Source organism: Ictidomys tridecemlineatus, chromosome 3, assembly GCF_052094955.1.
Source record: "Ictidomys tridecemlineatus isolate mIctTri1 chromosome 3, mIctTri1.hap1, whole genome shotgun sequence".
In the NCBI taxonomy this organism is placed as follows: Eukaryota; Metazoa; Chordata; class Mammalia; order Rodentia; family Sciuridae; genus Ictidomys; species Ictidomys tridecemlineatus.
The window spans coordinates 181,288,623-181,304,067 of record NC_135479.1 but is presented as its reverse complement, the minus strand read 5'-3'; the positions used below and the strand labels follow the sequence as shown (position 1 = coordinate 181,304,067).

Sequence of the window (15,445 nt, the reverse complement as noted above, 5' to 3'; positions counted from 1 at the left end):
AATGTGCTAACTACATTATGATAAGGTACAAAGCTTTCCCGGAGTTCAGACATGTTATTAATATGTAGAGAAATGAGAGCATATACCAGAGGAACATTTAGAAGACAAAGATAAGAGACCTCTAAGTTAAAATATGAATAGGCCCAGTACTGCAGAATGGAGGATAACCAGTCTCTGAAGGTAGACTGAAGATGTTTAAATCTGGGCCCTACTCGCTGTGTATCCTGGAGCAAGTTAATATTAGAACAATTAGAATTCAGTAACAAGAAGCAACAGAACAAACCCAAATCTGGAGTTGTTGAATACATGTGGAATTTTTTGTACATTTTTAAAGTGACAGCATTGGAAGCTGGTACACAATAAGAGACCCCTAATTATTTTCATTATTATCTGAGATTTGAGTAGAAATATAAAATGAACATAAAAGTATAAGGACAATAAGGAGTACACACTATTAATATTTTCACAATTGTTTTTTAAATCAACCTCTCCAAATCTCCCAGGAAAGTATAACAGTGGGTCTCACTTGGTGTCTCCTTACTAAGAAGTATTCTATCATTTCTTGGAGTGACTGATTGCCTGCCCCTTCCCATGGGTTGATTGCATTATGGCAGCTCATAAATTTCTCTACTTTTAAAAAATCTTAAGAGGCCCTAAGATATCTCATCCAGGTTTTAGAGGTGCCTCTTATCAATTGAGCCACAGGGAAAAAAAATCAAAATTTTCCTGGAATGTGCACACCATAGTTCAGTAAAAACCAACTCTCTCAACCCCCTCAAGCAGCACAAGGATAAAGGAAATCCCTTAGCGCTGGAATTGTATAAACCTCATCCTGAGAAACTGGTCCCATTCCCTCGTAAGGAGTTTACTTTAACACTAATACAATCTACTAAAGAAAATAAACTTATTGATTATGTTCCAGTCTTATGTTAGAGCCTATTACAGTTCCTTCAGGATGAATCAACAACACTGTAAAATATTGTGTTTTACGAGTGTTTCACCTTTTCACCTCATATGATCATTTATATATTATATATGCCAGTCTTTTAATGAATCCTCAAAAGACCTATAAGCACACCACTATTAAAATCAGAATCATAAGGATGGTCTTATGGCAGAATAGAAATCTCATTCTAAATATTATTTTGAACAGCTTGTGCTCCAGCTCTGTTGTTAAGCTTACATTTAAATATGTAGGCTTAGTTATTCGAAGAATTGACTTCATGTCCTCCAGCTACTGCAAAGAGAAAGAAGCTTCTCTCTATTGCTGATATGACTATTGTTTCTAATAAGGAATAGTGTTAAAGCAACTGAACCATTAGCTAATTATGACAAGTGAATTCAAAAGTTTATTATCAAATATATTATACCTCACCTCACTAGTGGCAGCTTTCTACAAAAATGACAAATTTATGAGTTAATTTAGTAATTCAGATTCTTCAAGTGTTTTAAGAATATAGTAATGTTCAGCTACCTCATACTAGATGACCAATTGAGACAGAATTCTCAAAATCATATGCTCTAGAGTGGTCAAACTCTCATTTTTACAATAAACTTAAAACTTTGTTTTATGGCAGAAAATTTAGAGAATTCAAGAATTGGTAGAGTATTCCATATAAACTGTGTTACTGTCTTAGAGCATTCATTTTGAATGGGAATAGATGTCTGGGTTTTCCACCCCGGCAAAAATAAAGCAGATTCCAAAATGGAGAAAACAATGGCTACTCAAAGTTATACAGTTCTGTCTGCCTTAGTCTGTTTGGTGTTGTCATAATAAAATACTACAGACTGGCCAACACAACTCATAATGAATAAGAACTATAGTGATTCACACTACACTTGTAGTGAAAATGTCCAGGATCAAGACATCACATAGTAGAAGGCAGTTCACTCCAGATCTTTTTATAAAGCAGCATTAATTTGTTCATGAGAGTGAAGCCCACATGATCTAAACATCATCCATTAAGCCCACATGTGTCTGCATTAAATTCCCAGCCCAGGAATTCTGAGAGATACACTTAAACCATAAACTATAGCATAAAATAAATAACATAAACTATTGAGCCACCATTCATTCCCTAAAAAAATAACTGTATCCAATTTGTCCTAATAATATAAACTTTTTTGCTCTAAACTATTTTTTTCACTTTTTGTATTTAAGTTTTCTTTTAAAAATTAGAATCAACTTTTAATATTTTTGAATATAAGGAGAAATTTTAAATAGAAAATAATTACAATTATAACACAATTTATTTAAAAAATGGAAAAAATCATAGGCAAGTGATTGCCTATTTGTTTCAAGACCCAGGATGCATTCTGGTTAAATGGAGAAGAGAAACAAATTCAGCGTGGGGCCAGGTGTCAGTTCAAAGTGCAAGAAGGAGTCACACTGGACTAGATTAGGTAATCTTCTAAGTTTAAAATTGTGAGAGAAAAAGAAAAAAAAAAGAGGAAAAACATTGCTGGGTTAGAAAGAATTATGAGAAAATGTGCAGAGATCAAGCAAAATTTAAAAGAGGTGTAGCAAAACAGGCTAGTGACTGTGATACGTTTATTACCCAAGTGGAATTCCTAGTTTGGACCATCAGTGGGGCCACACTGATGGATAAGTTGTGGCTGAGATCAGACTTGTTAATGCCGTGTTATATGTGTCTATTAAGAAAATTAAAAAGAGGAAGAAAGAAAAATGAAGAAGATGAAGGAAAGCCAGGAAAGAAGGAAGGAAGAGAGGGAACAAGAAGAGAAAGGAAGAGTAAGAAGAGAAAGTATAGAAGATAGAGACGGAAGCAAGGAAGGAAAAGGAGGATAAAGCAAGGAGAATGACAGAGGGAAAGAAGGAAGCAAGGCAGAGAAAGAAGCAGTCTGTGCTAGAGCTGGGGGATCAATTATGTTCATACACTCCCACATAGACACTTCTACTCTCTCTTGGAATATACACCTCCTGTGACAACCAGCTACACGACCACAGGCTCTGCCCTGTAACCTCTCATTGCCCTAGCCTTCCTATAACTCTCAGGAGCCTTGGGAGGTACAACGTATCTTTCATTAGGGAATCTAACAGATACAGATATGATGATGTGTACTTTGATAATTTTTATAAAGTTATAGCTAATCTTGCTAATATATAAACATGTCATTTTTGGTCTCCTGAACCTGTGAATATAGAAAGCATTAATTAAACAAATGTTTCTCACCTACTATGTGAGAATAAGTATAAAATAAGATCGTAGTGACCATTTATCAGGCACTTGCTATGCTCCAGGCATTGTGTTAAAAGTATTCCAATAATTGCTTTCAAATTGCACAACTCTAAATTATATAAAATATAATCATATTTTTTTATATTGGGAAATATTGGCTTAAAAACTTTAATAGACTAAGATCAGTTTGTAAAAGGCAAGGAAGAGATTTCAAACTAATCTCTGCTATAAATTGAACTCCATCCTTTGTCCTCTAAACTTACTCACACAGCCTCAATTTAATATATCTAATGAATTCCTTAGCCAGAGTTTATTCTCAAATAACTTAGATGCTGTGTAACATTTGAGGTAGATTTTTCATGTCTGTGTTAGTTCATTCCATATAGGCAGAAAAGCTTTGAGCAAACCCCTTGTCTCTGCTCTATATCTCAAACATAGGCCAGAACTGTGGCTTAGAGCATATTTTTCTTTTGTGACACCACTTCTGCAAAAGACAGGAAAACAAAAGAAGGTGAACCTCACTCATTTTATCAACCAGGTTGGATGAACAAAACTGCCCTCTGTTTTAAACTATATTAATCCAGCAGATATCAAAACGTTGGTATGAAAGTGTATATATAAAAATACCTGCCAATTTCCATCCAGTTTTCAAGTACAAGATCAGATCACCACACTTGGAGAATTCATACTTCTTAAAGAAATATTTATTTTCCTCAAATTAAATGCATATACTATAAGTTGTCATACATGATTACCTAAAATATGCTGACCATGGTACTAGTTTATCATGCAGAGATAGCTCTTAGGAATGTCCTAAATTATACTGCCCCCCTGCCTTTGTGCTCAAGTTCAGGATATAGATTTTTACATACATAAGAAGAGATCTGATAAGGATGTTCTTCAAAATTCTAGCACCATGCTGAGCAAATCTTGGGTAGGCCTGTTGTTTGTCAATCTTGACACCTCTTTCATTTTTGAGGCAATTAATCACCTGCAGAGATACTAAGATTTGCCTGGAATTTCTACTTTTCAATCACTTCTTTGATAGCATCATCCAGATTTTATTTAAATGGGACTTTCAAATAAACAATTAAAAAAAGCTAATCATGCCGCCTCCCTTTCTTCCCCCTGGATAACAGATACAGAAACTATGTCTGCTTCTTCTTTTTCCATCACCCAACTCTCATTTTTCAAAGCTGACCAGAAGTAAGAAACATAAATTATGTACAAATAAAACATTACATTTGTTAACATTAGAACATATTTAGAGGAATCAAAAAGAACACTGCTAACATTAACTTATACACAAAGAGGATTTATTGGATAAAAAGATAGTCCCCCTCCCCCCGCCAAATAAAAGGAGAGACGAGGTAAACTGAGTTGCAGGTATCAGCTGCCACTGACTCATAGATATCAAATCACTGAGATGACACCTGCTTCAGTGAGATCACTTCACTACTGTCTGTCTTCTTTACTAAAGCACAGATCAATATCAGTGGCAAGAAATAAATCAAGTGAGGCAAAAGGAAGTAAGCAGACTATTATATAATTCAAGGAGTCCGTGGGAAAAAAAATATTTTGAGAGACATAAGTCTAGACTCTTTGCATATTTAGCAGGGTGGAATCTGTCAAATACCATCTTTCTGTATCACAGTGTTTTATATTTGACATTTTCTATGTAAACAATTTGTTCCTTTTTATTTTGTAAGCTTTTTATGGTTAAAACATAAAATAATAAATCCAGATATAAAAATCAGATATAAATTTCTAGAAGTAGGGATTCAAACAACAAAACAAGATATATTTTGCTGAATATATATTATTTTGATGAATATATGCATCAAAATTATTTAAATAATAGGAATTAAGTATTGGTTTTATTGATGCAAAATTTCATTTGAAAATACATTTTTTTTCAAGTGAGTGATAACAGATCCGTAATATAATATCTAACAAATGGATAGTTCTATGCAAATATTTGTTCAGTGCTAAGCACTTGGAAATTTTGGCATGGTGATTTCATAAAATTCAAGCTGCTATTTATAATTGTTTGAATTATACAGTGCGATGGATGGCAGCAATTAACCAAGAAAATATGAAGTGAATTATCCAAATAATTAAATCAGAGGCTAAGCTGTAATTACATATTGAAAATCCACTTGCAACATTTAATAATTCAGTAAGACTTGCTTTAATTTTTGTCATAGAAAGCACTCTGACATTGTGGAAAGAAAGCTGAACTGGTAATCAGGAACCCCAGGTTCTGCTGTCATCTCCCAAACTAACACACTCGTTTGATTTCATTACAGGTTTTTTGACTTTCAAACAGGAAAGGAACTCATTATTTCTTAGGTCCTTCTCAGTTCAAAAAACTGTTATGAGTCATTTAACAGTTGCAGAATAGACAATCTGTCCACTTAAACCAATATTCTATGCAGCATTGGAATTATGTAAAGGATTATCAGTAGCTAACATGATTAGGACAATAAGTTTAAAATTCCAACAGAGATCTTAACTAGAAGATCACACTATCTCCACAGTCAGAGAGTTGACTTTTAGGACATATTAGCCAAAGTAGATAAGCCAACAGCTTCCCAAGACAATCCATTGGTGAGGCCAAGGACAGCTGAATTTTAAGTGGACAAATGCTACACAGATGGAAATTAACAAAGAACATGGCTTTATGCTTTTTGAACCTGATGTCACTTACCAGTCTTGAGTTGTAAATTGCCTCTGCCACTTAGTTTGTTAGCTTGGACCATTTACCAGGCTTTTCTAGAGTTAGTTTCTGTATCTATGAAATGGGAACCCAGCATGTCAAAATGACTGGAGAAATAATGCCTTTTATAGTGAACTTATCATAGCACTTGACAGACAATACTACATGCTTAAAATCAGAATATATTTTATTTTGATTACTATATTGGTTGTGAAGGGAAAATACAGTGAGAGAAGAGTGTTATGACATGGATGAATTAATTCACTTCTCCCATCAAATCCCCTAAGTGATTGCTTTGCCAAGGAGATTGAATCCCTGGAGTTTCTAGATTTGTTTCTCAGGGAATTGGCACATTTCCATTTGTTTGTGTTTTGTGCTTTTACAAATATTCAAGAGTAAACTCCTAGAGTCTGGTAGGTATGTGCTTGCTCAGTTTTTATGCATTCTTTTAAAGTTAGACCAAAGAGCTTATCTTTGTTTCACAGTGCAGCATACAGTACATAGGAGTGTTGACTAGTACTGAGAAGGCCTCCAATTCTGCTTGGGAAGATTGACATTTTTGAAAAATGGATGTTTTGTCTAAACACATGCCAGTGAGAACACAAGCCTAGAAATCTACCTTTTTCCTGCTACCTTTGCTATGGCTCTGTGGCCTGCCCAAAAGTTACTGCCACTCATTTACTGTCAAATACCTTTCTGGTCATGGAACCAGCACTGCAGAATGACTGATAATGTTTTATTATTGAGAGGAAAAGTAGATGGTACTGCAGTGCCATTCTGTCTGTCTTGTGGAAAATCCTACCAAGAGAGGCCCTTTTATTCTTCAGACAAGAGAGAAGTTGAGAGAGAAAGAGAAAGAGAAAGAGTGTCATTGGAGAATTCTTTTAAATATTTCATTTGGGGGGGAGAAGGCTCATTTTAAATGGTGTGTGTGTGTGTATGTGTGTGTGTGTGTGTGTGTGTGTGTGTGTGTGTGTATGTGTTTGAGATTTCAGAACATCATATGAACATTTCTAAGATTTTGGAGAGGACTTAAAAAATAAGGTGGCATCTATTTTTGCTACCTTGGAAAGCTTTAGACAATGTGTTGTATAAGACTGTAGGCCTCAGACTTTCTTTGTAGCACTATTAAAATAAATATGTACTACTTTGTAAAATCATCAGTGATTTAGATTTCAAGTTGCTGACAGCTTGCTTGGAATTTCCATTTACTCTTCACATGTATCCGAAAGCTTTATTGAGTTCACCTTCTTTCATTGGACCTGAGCGATTTCATGTTCTGACCTCAGAGATAAAATGCCACAGTCTAAGATGTTTAGCTAATATGAAACTATTCTAGCCTGTGGCTTTGCCTAAGGATAAATGTGTGCCACCCTGGCCAACATGAAGGGGAAATTTGCAGCAGTGAGAGCTCGACAGTCTAATTAATTATTTAGAGGTTTCAAGGGGAAAAAGAAGTCTAGAGTCCCAGAGTTCCCATTTGCAATGCATTAAACAATCAGAATAATAATAAGAAAAAGCAGAGAAAGACTGTCCTGGCTGTCTGGAATGTGTGGGATGTAATTTGAGGGCCAAAATTAGAAGTAACCTAGGATCTTAAAGACAATTTTAAGGCTGAAGGTTACAGGAAGACAAATCCTTCTAGAATTGCAATACTATTTTTTCCTCCTTTTGTCTTTATTTTGCATTTTGAAATGTCTGTGGAGCTTTACTTCCCTGCTTCCTAAATTGCCTTCATGTATTAGAAGTCTTTGGCTGAGCATATAATTAAAGAGTCCAAATGTGAACACTGAGGAGAAAGGTGTCTAATAAAGTAAGTGGCAAATGTGAATTTATTAAAAGTAGGTCACATCACACATTGTAATAGCCTTCTTTGGCATATCTCCTAACTTGGGAGATAAAAGTAATGAAAGGATACCACATACTTAAGTTTGAGAAAGGCATTTGGTATTATGCTACATAATAGATGCCTATAAATTAATTGGATAAATACCTGAATGAAAACCTGGTCATATAAAGTCGAATAAGACTAATCAATAAATGTACAGCCTCTAAGTGGAGAGCTGCAGGAAGAGTCTCAAGGGGTCAGTATTAGCACATGTTAAGTATTTTGTTAATGACATGCTCACATCTGTCGAATACATTTACTGATACCAGAATCAAATTAGTCAGAAAACACAAGGAAGGGCAAAGGAACCTGCAGAGCTAACAGTAGTGGGATGAAAGTCATGATGAATATAAACTAACATTAAGATAGAGAATACACAGAAGGCAAATGTAATAGGAAAACCCAGTCTGGAAAATACTAAATTGGAGATGCATCCATGATACACACAGGTGTTGGCAGTTAATTTTGAACTGTTCTAATGCTTAAAAATAATTGCATTCATACAAGGAGAAAGAACTATAGATACCTACACATAATCACCTGAGTTTCACAACTTACTTTATAGTAAGCAAATGGCCAGCAGATGAACATTGAGGAATAAGAGAAGATATAGCATCTGATCTGGTTAGGTACTTGGTGAAAAAGAAAACACATGGCTAATGAACATTTTTAATTTTCATGTTCTTTAGTTATCAAACAAATGTTATTTTTGACTACAGAGTAAGGAAAAAATAGATGACAATAATAGCAAATATTTATCACTTGCTATGTGCCAGGCCTTGTACTAAGTGATATGATACATTAACTTTCATGATTGCAACAGCTTAGGAGGCAAATTTTAATACAGGCTTTTATTGATGAGGTAGGAAATAGAGAATGAGTAGGACAAAGTTACATATTTGTTAGGATAGAATTAGGATGTGAACATAAGCAGGCTGCTCTACCATTTGCTCTAATTTATAATTTTGGACTATTCTATGCAATATTTCTGAAGCTAAAAGAAAAGTGAGCTGCATTATGTATCTTAGATTCAAGAGACAATAAGCCATGAATTGGTTCTGATGCAGTTAATGGGAAACTCATTTAAGAATTTCATATGGGCGGAGGACTTATATCTCATGTCTTCAGTCCATTCATCTATACCAATTGTTTTCAATGTGTGGTCCCAACAACAGTAGCTCAGCAATACCTGGGAATTAGCTGCAAGTGCAAATGTAAAGGTCGCAGCTCTGACACACTGAATCAGAAGTTTGAGGTTGGGGTTCCTGCAATCTTGTTTTTTAACAATTTTTCTGGGTGATATTTATACACTGTCAAGTGGGAATCACTGATATAGATAGCATAAAATTTTTTGCTAGTGGTAAATAGATATCACAAACCAAAGAAAAGTTATTATTTGTATTTCTTAGTTAAGTGCAGAATTTTAAAAACACTGATTGTGTTGTTGCATTCACAATCCCTTTTTATACCAAAAATGTTTCTGACATTCTAAAGGAAAAGTGACAGCCTTTTAACTTGATCTAAAGAATACTTTGTTTTCTCACTCCTCTGTCTTCTCCAGATCCCTCTTGAATTAGGCTCTCCTTTGCATTTTTTATTGAAGCTGCAGGGCACTCAATCCATAATGGCCCTGTCATTTTACTCCAGAGGTCTTTTATAGGCCTTTTCCAAAGTTGGTGATAATATTTTTGAGCTTCTCTTCCATATCTCAACTGCATCTTAACTTGAATTTAATTATCATTTCTGCAGAAATTCTTCATGGCGTCTGTGATTAGAAAGTCCTTGTTATTTGATCTTATGGCTTTAAAGATCTCTCCTTGGAAGCTTATTTAGCCATTGCACTTTTATAATTATTGATAAGATTAATCTGCCCCTTTCCACCTTCTTTTGGGCACGTATCATAAGTGCATTTTGATCATACACTGATTCCTTGAATGAATGCTTGTGTTCCTCCATGTCATTTCTCTTTTAAGTTCCAGACAAGACATGATTTCTCCTGAATTAGAAATTTGATATCTTACTCTTTCCAAGAGTCAGTTGAAAGATTGTCTATCTAAAGAATTTTTTCCTATCATTCTTAAGAATGTATCTCTATCTTATTGAAAATACTACCTAACTAAAAAAAAAAGAAAAAAAGAAAATACTGCCTAAGAAGCTGATCAACTTTCCTAATATCAGTAGAAACATATTGCAATGCTCTTTTGAAGTATTTTGTTGAAATTCTAATATTGATACCCTTTAAAAATATTTCTACTAGATATATAATTTCCAAGAAATCAGAGACTTCCTAAAGTTCAGAAAGCCACTAATGTATTCCTATGAAAATTCCATTTTTTCCTCTTCTGAATTATTTGGCTTGTAATTTTTCATTTGGAATGGTGATGGTGATTCTTAAATTCATTAAATTAAATGTTTTGTGATTTTTAGCATACTTTATTTTTACAGATTAAAGATTTCACATCTGTAGTATCTTTCTCAAATTGTAGAGATAGATATAATTACTATTTTTAGGATTTCTTCATTCATTTCATTTTTCATTCAAACACTCTTTGTCAGTAAGCTATGTAGTGCAAAAGGGTGAATGAGTAGTTAAACCAATATTCTTTATGGAGTTCTGAAGCTTTAGAGCTACAAGAGAGTGTAGATGTCAAGTATTCAAACACTTTATTTTAGCATGATAGAAGTGAAGGCTAAATATAATAATCCACTCATTAAAGATTAAACAATTAGGATACTGAACTAAAACTGGAAATCAGGCTTACAACATTTGACTATAAATTGGAAAGATGTGTACTTTATAAAACATCAGAATGCATAACTTTATAACAATTAAATCACTCTGAATATCTTTTAAGTGATTCTGGGCAATCACATAGGAAAGAGCCTATGCAATTAAGTGTTCCTTTGAGATTTCATTATTTCTAAAAGTTATGTCCTTGAATACATATGTGTTAGTATATGTGGTAAATGTTTTATTCTTATAAGTATACTTTCTTATTTTATCTTAATTATGACAGCATCATTCATAGAATAAATAAATAATAAAATTGTAACTATGTCAGTAATAACTGAACAAGAGTGAAAAAGCATAGCTCTTTGTACAGGCACAACAAAGACCTGGAATGAGCTCATGGGTAAAGCATTTGTGCAACATGCATTAGGTTTTGGGTTCAATCACTGGCATTGCAAAAATCAAATAAAAGAAGCTAGCACTATTCTAAATTGTAACACAGGATAAAACTCAAGTTCCAGAAGCATAACTTTCCCACAGCTATATAATTGTTAAGTTCTGCAGGCAGATCTGGTTGATTTTGAGAAAAGCCCATCTGAGCCATTGCATTATTTACTGTCACTTGGAAAGCTTACTTAAATTGATTTCAACTATTTTAATGTTTCTCTCTAGAGCAGTAGTCCTCAAGCTTTGGTGGAAAATAAGAATCCTGAGAAAGCATTTTGAGAGTGCCTCCTCTGGAGCAACTGCTGCAAGAGATTCTAACTCAGGAGATGTCCTGAGGGACCCAGTGACCTGCATTTTCATATGCATACCCAGTAGTATAGTGGTCCCAGAATATACTAGTTAAGAAAGCTATTGGAACATAAAGAAATATATTATTAAAAAGTTGACTTTGTACCTCCAGGAATAAGTATTGGTCAGCTTTATCCTGAAAAGGTACATCATATGTAACAGACTATTCTCACAGCTGTTTTAATCATAAAAGCTTCAGAATATTAAGTTATGATATGTGTTGAGAAAGTACCCAATGCCGTATATATGTAGAAATTGACTCAGTCGTTATAGTACTATCTGTGTTCTCAGACAATAATGGAAGATAAAAAGGACACCAAAAATACATGGTAGAAGATTAACATGGTTTGAAAGAGCAATATGTATTTTTTAAAAACTTGACATTACATATGGATGTACAGGATGTGAGATTGTAAAATATGCATATAAATAAAAGGGCATACATAGTGTTTTTCATTTAATTTGCTTTAAAACTGACAGGAGTTTATTTTTACTCTACTCATCTTTAAAAATATCATTTCTAACTGCTGTTTTACTCCAGTTAAAATCTGGTGATCTGTGGAAAACAAATCTAAGTGTGTCACTGATTTCACTGTGTTTTTACATGTAAAGTAAAAATGAAGAGTTGGGGAAGTCATTCCAGTGTAATGATTATATCAATGTTTTATATGCCAAATATATGCTTTCTAGGAGGCTGATATTATATTTTGCATGTTTGAGCATGGCCTTAGAAAATTGCCCGTGTAATTGATGCTTTTCAACAATTTAAAATAGTACATATTGCTTCCATTACACCCTCTGAATCTTGTTTGGCATATACCATGCAAAGTAACAGTTTTTCCATAATCATAGATGCTGTTATTCTTGATTTAAACTACCTTAGGATACTGAAAAGGTAGTGACGAGGAAAAAAAAAAAAGAGGGATGTATAGTAGTAGTTTTTGTCTTTTGGTGTGATTGCACTGATTTAACATAAACACACTTCAGATAACCCAGAGTAATTATGTTGTGAGTTGATACAAGAGAGCAAAAAGGAAATTAACTTACTTCAAAATTTGGAGTTACTTTGACTTGTACCCTTGTCTTATACTTCTAAATTGCTCAGTATGTTTGCTGTAGAAAAAAAATAGTAAATTATATGAGACAATGAAATTCCTTAAAATTTCTATCAAATATGAAATTCCTTAAAATTTCTATCAAATACACTCTCAGGTTCTCATTTGTTTCAAGAGCCATTTAAGTCAATTTTTTTCCAAATTTACATATGAAACAGAGTTAATACATTGTCTTTCAATTCATTCTTTTGTTAACAAAAATATATGATACATTATATATTGTACTTCTTAATATATGTATACATACATACACACACACACACCCCTAGTTTACAGATCAGACTGGAATTTTCATTTTAGAAACTGGAAATAGATTTTAACTATGTTTAACTAAAACCTAGAGTAACCTGCACAATTTAGCTAATATGTATTTTCTGTATATATTTTAGAGATATTCGTACACACATATATAATGAGTTTATTTTATATATTTCAAAATGTCAAAAACTATTCTGTATCCTTTTAAATGTTCATTGAATTACCTTAGACAATGCTATTATTCAGAATGTGTTCAGGTACATTTAAAGAGCTATGGAATATCAAAACATAGTGAGATTTTATGCAACTTACAGTGAAAGTGGTCATTATTTAAATCTTGAAACTTATCTTGAAGCATCATTTTAATGTTCATCAACTCAGTTGAGAGAGAATGCAGATTGCTTTAGGTCAGCAGAGAAATGATTTATTTCACAATTGTAGCTCTCTGAATAACTTTGTATTCTCTCATTAAGAGCAACAGTACAGGAAATCATTTACTGATCATTTTACAATGCACATAATATCCTGTGCATGCTTAGGCAACTGTATGGTGATTTACAAATCAGGACAGGCATCAAAATTACTGAAGTTAGAAAATAATTCACTGTGTCAATGTGAATAAATTTTTAGATTTTGACAATATATTTAGTCCAATAAAATCAGGTTCTTTATTCATGAACAAATTTGAAAGGTATTCAAGCAGGACTTCTAAACCATTTATTCTGAATTATTGGCTTTATTATTTTAATACCATTTTCATGTCACTTTGTGGTAACCTTGTGACTACATAACAACAAGAATAAGCGATCAGCAAAGGGTAAGATAGGGAGTTGTAAATCAACAAGTGTTTTACTTTTTTTTTTTTTTTTTTAGAGAAGTTAGGGGGAAATTATGTTACAATCAGATATGTCTCACGGTATCCTAAGAGAATGAACTGACTTAAGGAAATAAGCATAAATAAATAAATAAAATTAGGATAAAACAACATATTAATAAATACATACACACATAATAGGTCTACTTAGATACAGAAAAATAGTTGGTCCTCCATATCTGTGGGTTCTGCATCCATGGATTCAACCCACCATATATCCAAAATATTCAGGGAAAAAACTTTGTGCTGTACTGAACATGTACATTTTCCAGGTAACTATTTCCTAAATAATATAACAAGAATTTTTATAACAGATAGTTTGTATTATGTATTGTAAAGAATCTAAAGACAATTGAAAGTTAATGTTCATAGTTTCATACAAATATTGCATATTTTATGTAAGGCTGTAAGCATCCACAGATCTTGATGTCCTGGGTGGCAGTTTCCTGGGTTCCAATATACAGTGGATATGGAGGGACAACTATTTCATTGTAGCTAAGATGAAAATAAAGTCGGCTACTTGAGAATTTGAGAGGATAGAGAAATCAGATGTCTAAAGAATTTATTTTTATTTATTTTTTTTTAGTTATACATGATCTAAAGAATTTATAAATAGTAGATTTTTATATTTTAAAAATAATAGAAAAATTTAAGTTAGTGTTTATCCTATTGATTTTATTTCTTTAGGTCTTCTTTTCATTTCTGAGCAGCAGTTTTTTAGTCAAACCAAATATAATTAGATACATTTTACTGGTATAAAACACAATTTGGGGTTGTGTTTAAGAATCAAATAGGAAATGAATTAAAAATGTTTTTTAATAAAGAAAAAAATTCCAGTATAGTGTTTTCATAAAGTAGTACAATAGTGCATACAGCTGAAGTCTTTGGCTATAACAATAATTTTTACTTATTTAGAGAGATATTGACACACAGAATTATTCACTTGATTGTAGGAAAGCTAATTACTTACAAAATCTCATTACTTATAAAAATGAAGCCAATACTAAACAAATACTTACTCTGCCACTTCTAGGTGTTTTAAAAATATATAATTTGTTTTGATTTGTAGCCTATATTTTATCTCAAGTCCCATCTTGGCCTCAAGTCTTAATCCTTCATAAGAATGTATTTTACTATTACTGTGATAATAATAGTGTTACCCAACATTGAATTTAATCCTTAATTCCATAGACAAAATTCTGTATTTGTGAACACAATTCCTGTCTTAAGATGAAGCATTGAAGACCTAGAAAAAGGAGTGGATAGCAGGTCTTTCGGGTATTGCTGTTTCCTTCTCTGCTTGTAAAACCAGTCCTGAATATATTTTAAGAATACAGACCGCCAATATGTCCCCAGTCATGTGTGTGTGTGTGTGTGTGTGTGTGTGTGTGTGTGTGTGTGTGTGTGTGAGAGAGAGAGAGAGAGAGAGAGAGAGAGAGAGAGAGAGAGAGAGAAGGAGAGAGAGAGATCGAGGAATTGTTATATTTTCTGTGTTTCTCAATCTCTCAGTACAGTAAGCAGTACCTGTAAGTACTCATGAAATTCTCATTTGATAGAATCAAATTATTTTATATATATATCTAGAAAAATACCCGGTGCTTACACTTTACATGTACCTTTTGTAACTTAAACTGAAGATAAGAAAATTTCATGTTTTATAGCAAACACTGGCTAAGATAAGCACCTCTATTTGGGAAATAGAAAAGAAATAAAATAATGATGTTGATATTTTAATATAAAATGTAGAATGATGTTTCAAAATATTTTCAAATCATCAAGTATAGTTAATATATTTTTTATTTCTAGACAAACTTTATGAAGTATATAATGAATTAATTCAGTATGCTGCAAGAGTAAATTCATAG

The 15,445-nt window shown here is 33.0% G+C and overlaps 1 protein-coding gene and 1 long non-coding RNA gene across 5 annotated transcripts in view; one reads left to right on the top strand and one right to left on the bottom strand.

Annotated features, from left to right (window-relative positions):
- Cadm2 (cell adhesion molecule 2) overlaps positions 1-15,445 on the top strand; it is a 1,002,559-nt gene that overhangs the window by 553,083 nt on the left and 434,031 nt on the right. The gene's annotated exons all lie outside the window — the stretch shown is intronic.
- LOC144376455 (uncharacterized) overlaps positions 1-15,445 on the bottom strand; it is a 122,882-nt gene that overhangs the window by 78,281 nt on the left and 29,156 nt on the right. The window contains exon 2 of the long non-coding RNA XR_013436958.1: positions 12,381-12,446. This is a non-coding gene — a long non-coding RNA (uncharacterized LOC144376455). The remainder of the gene's footprint in view (positions 1-12,380; positions 12,447-15,445) is intronic.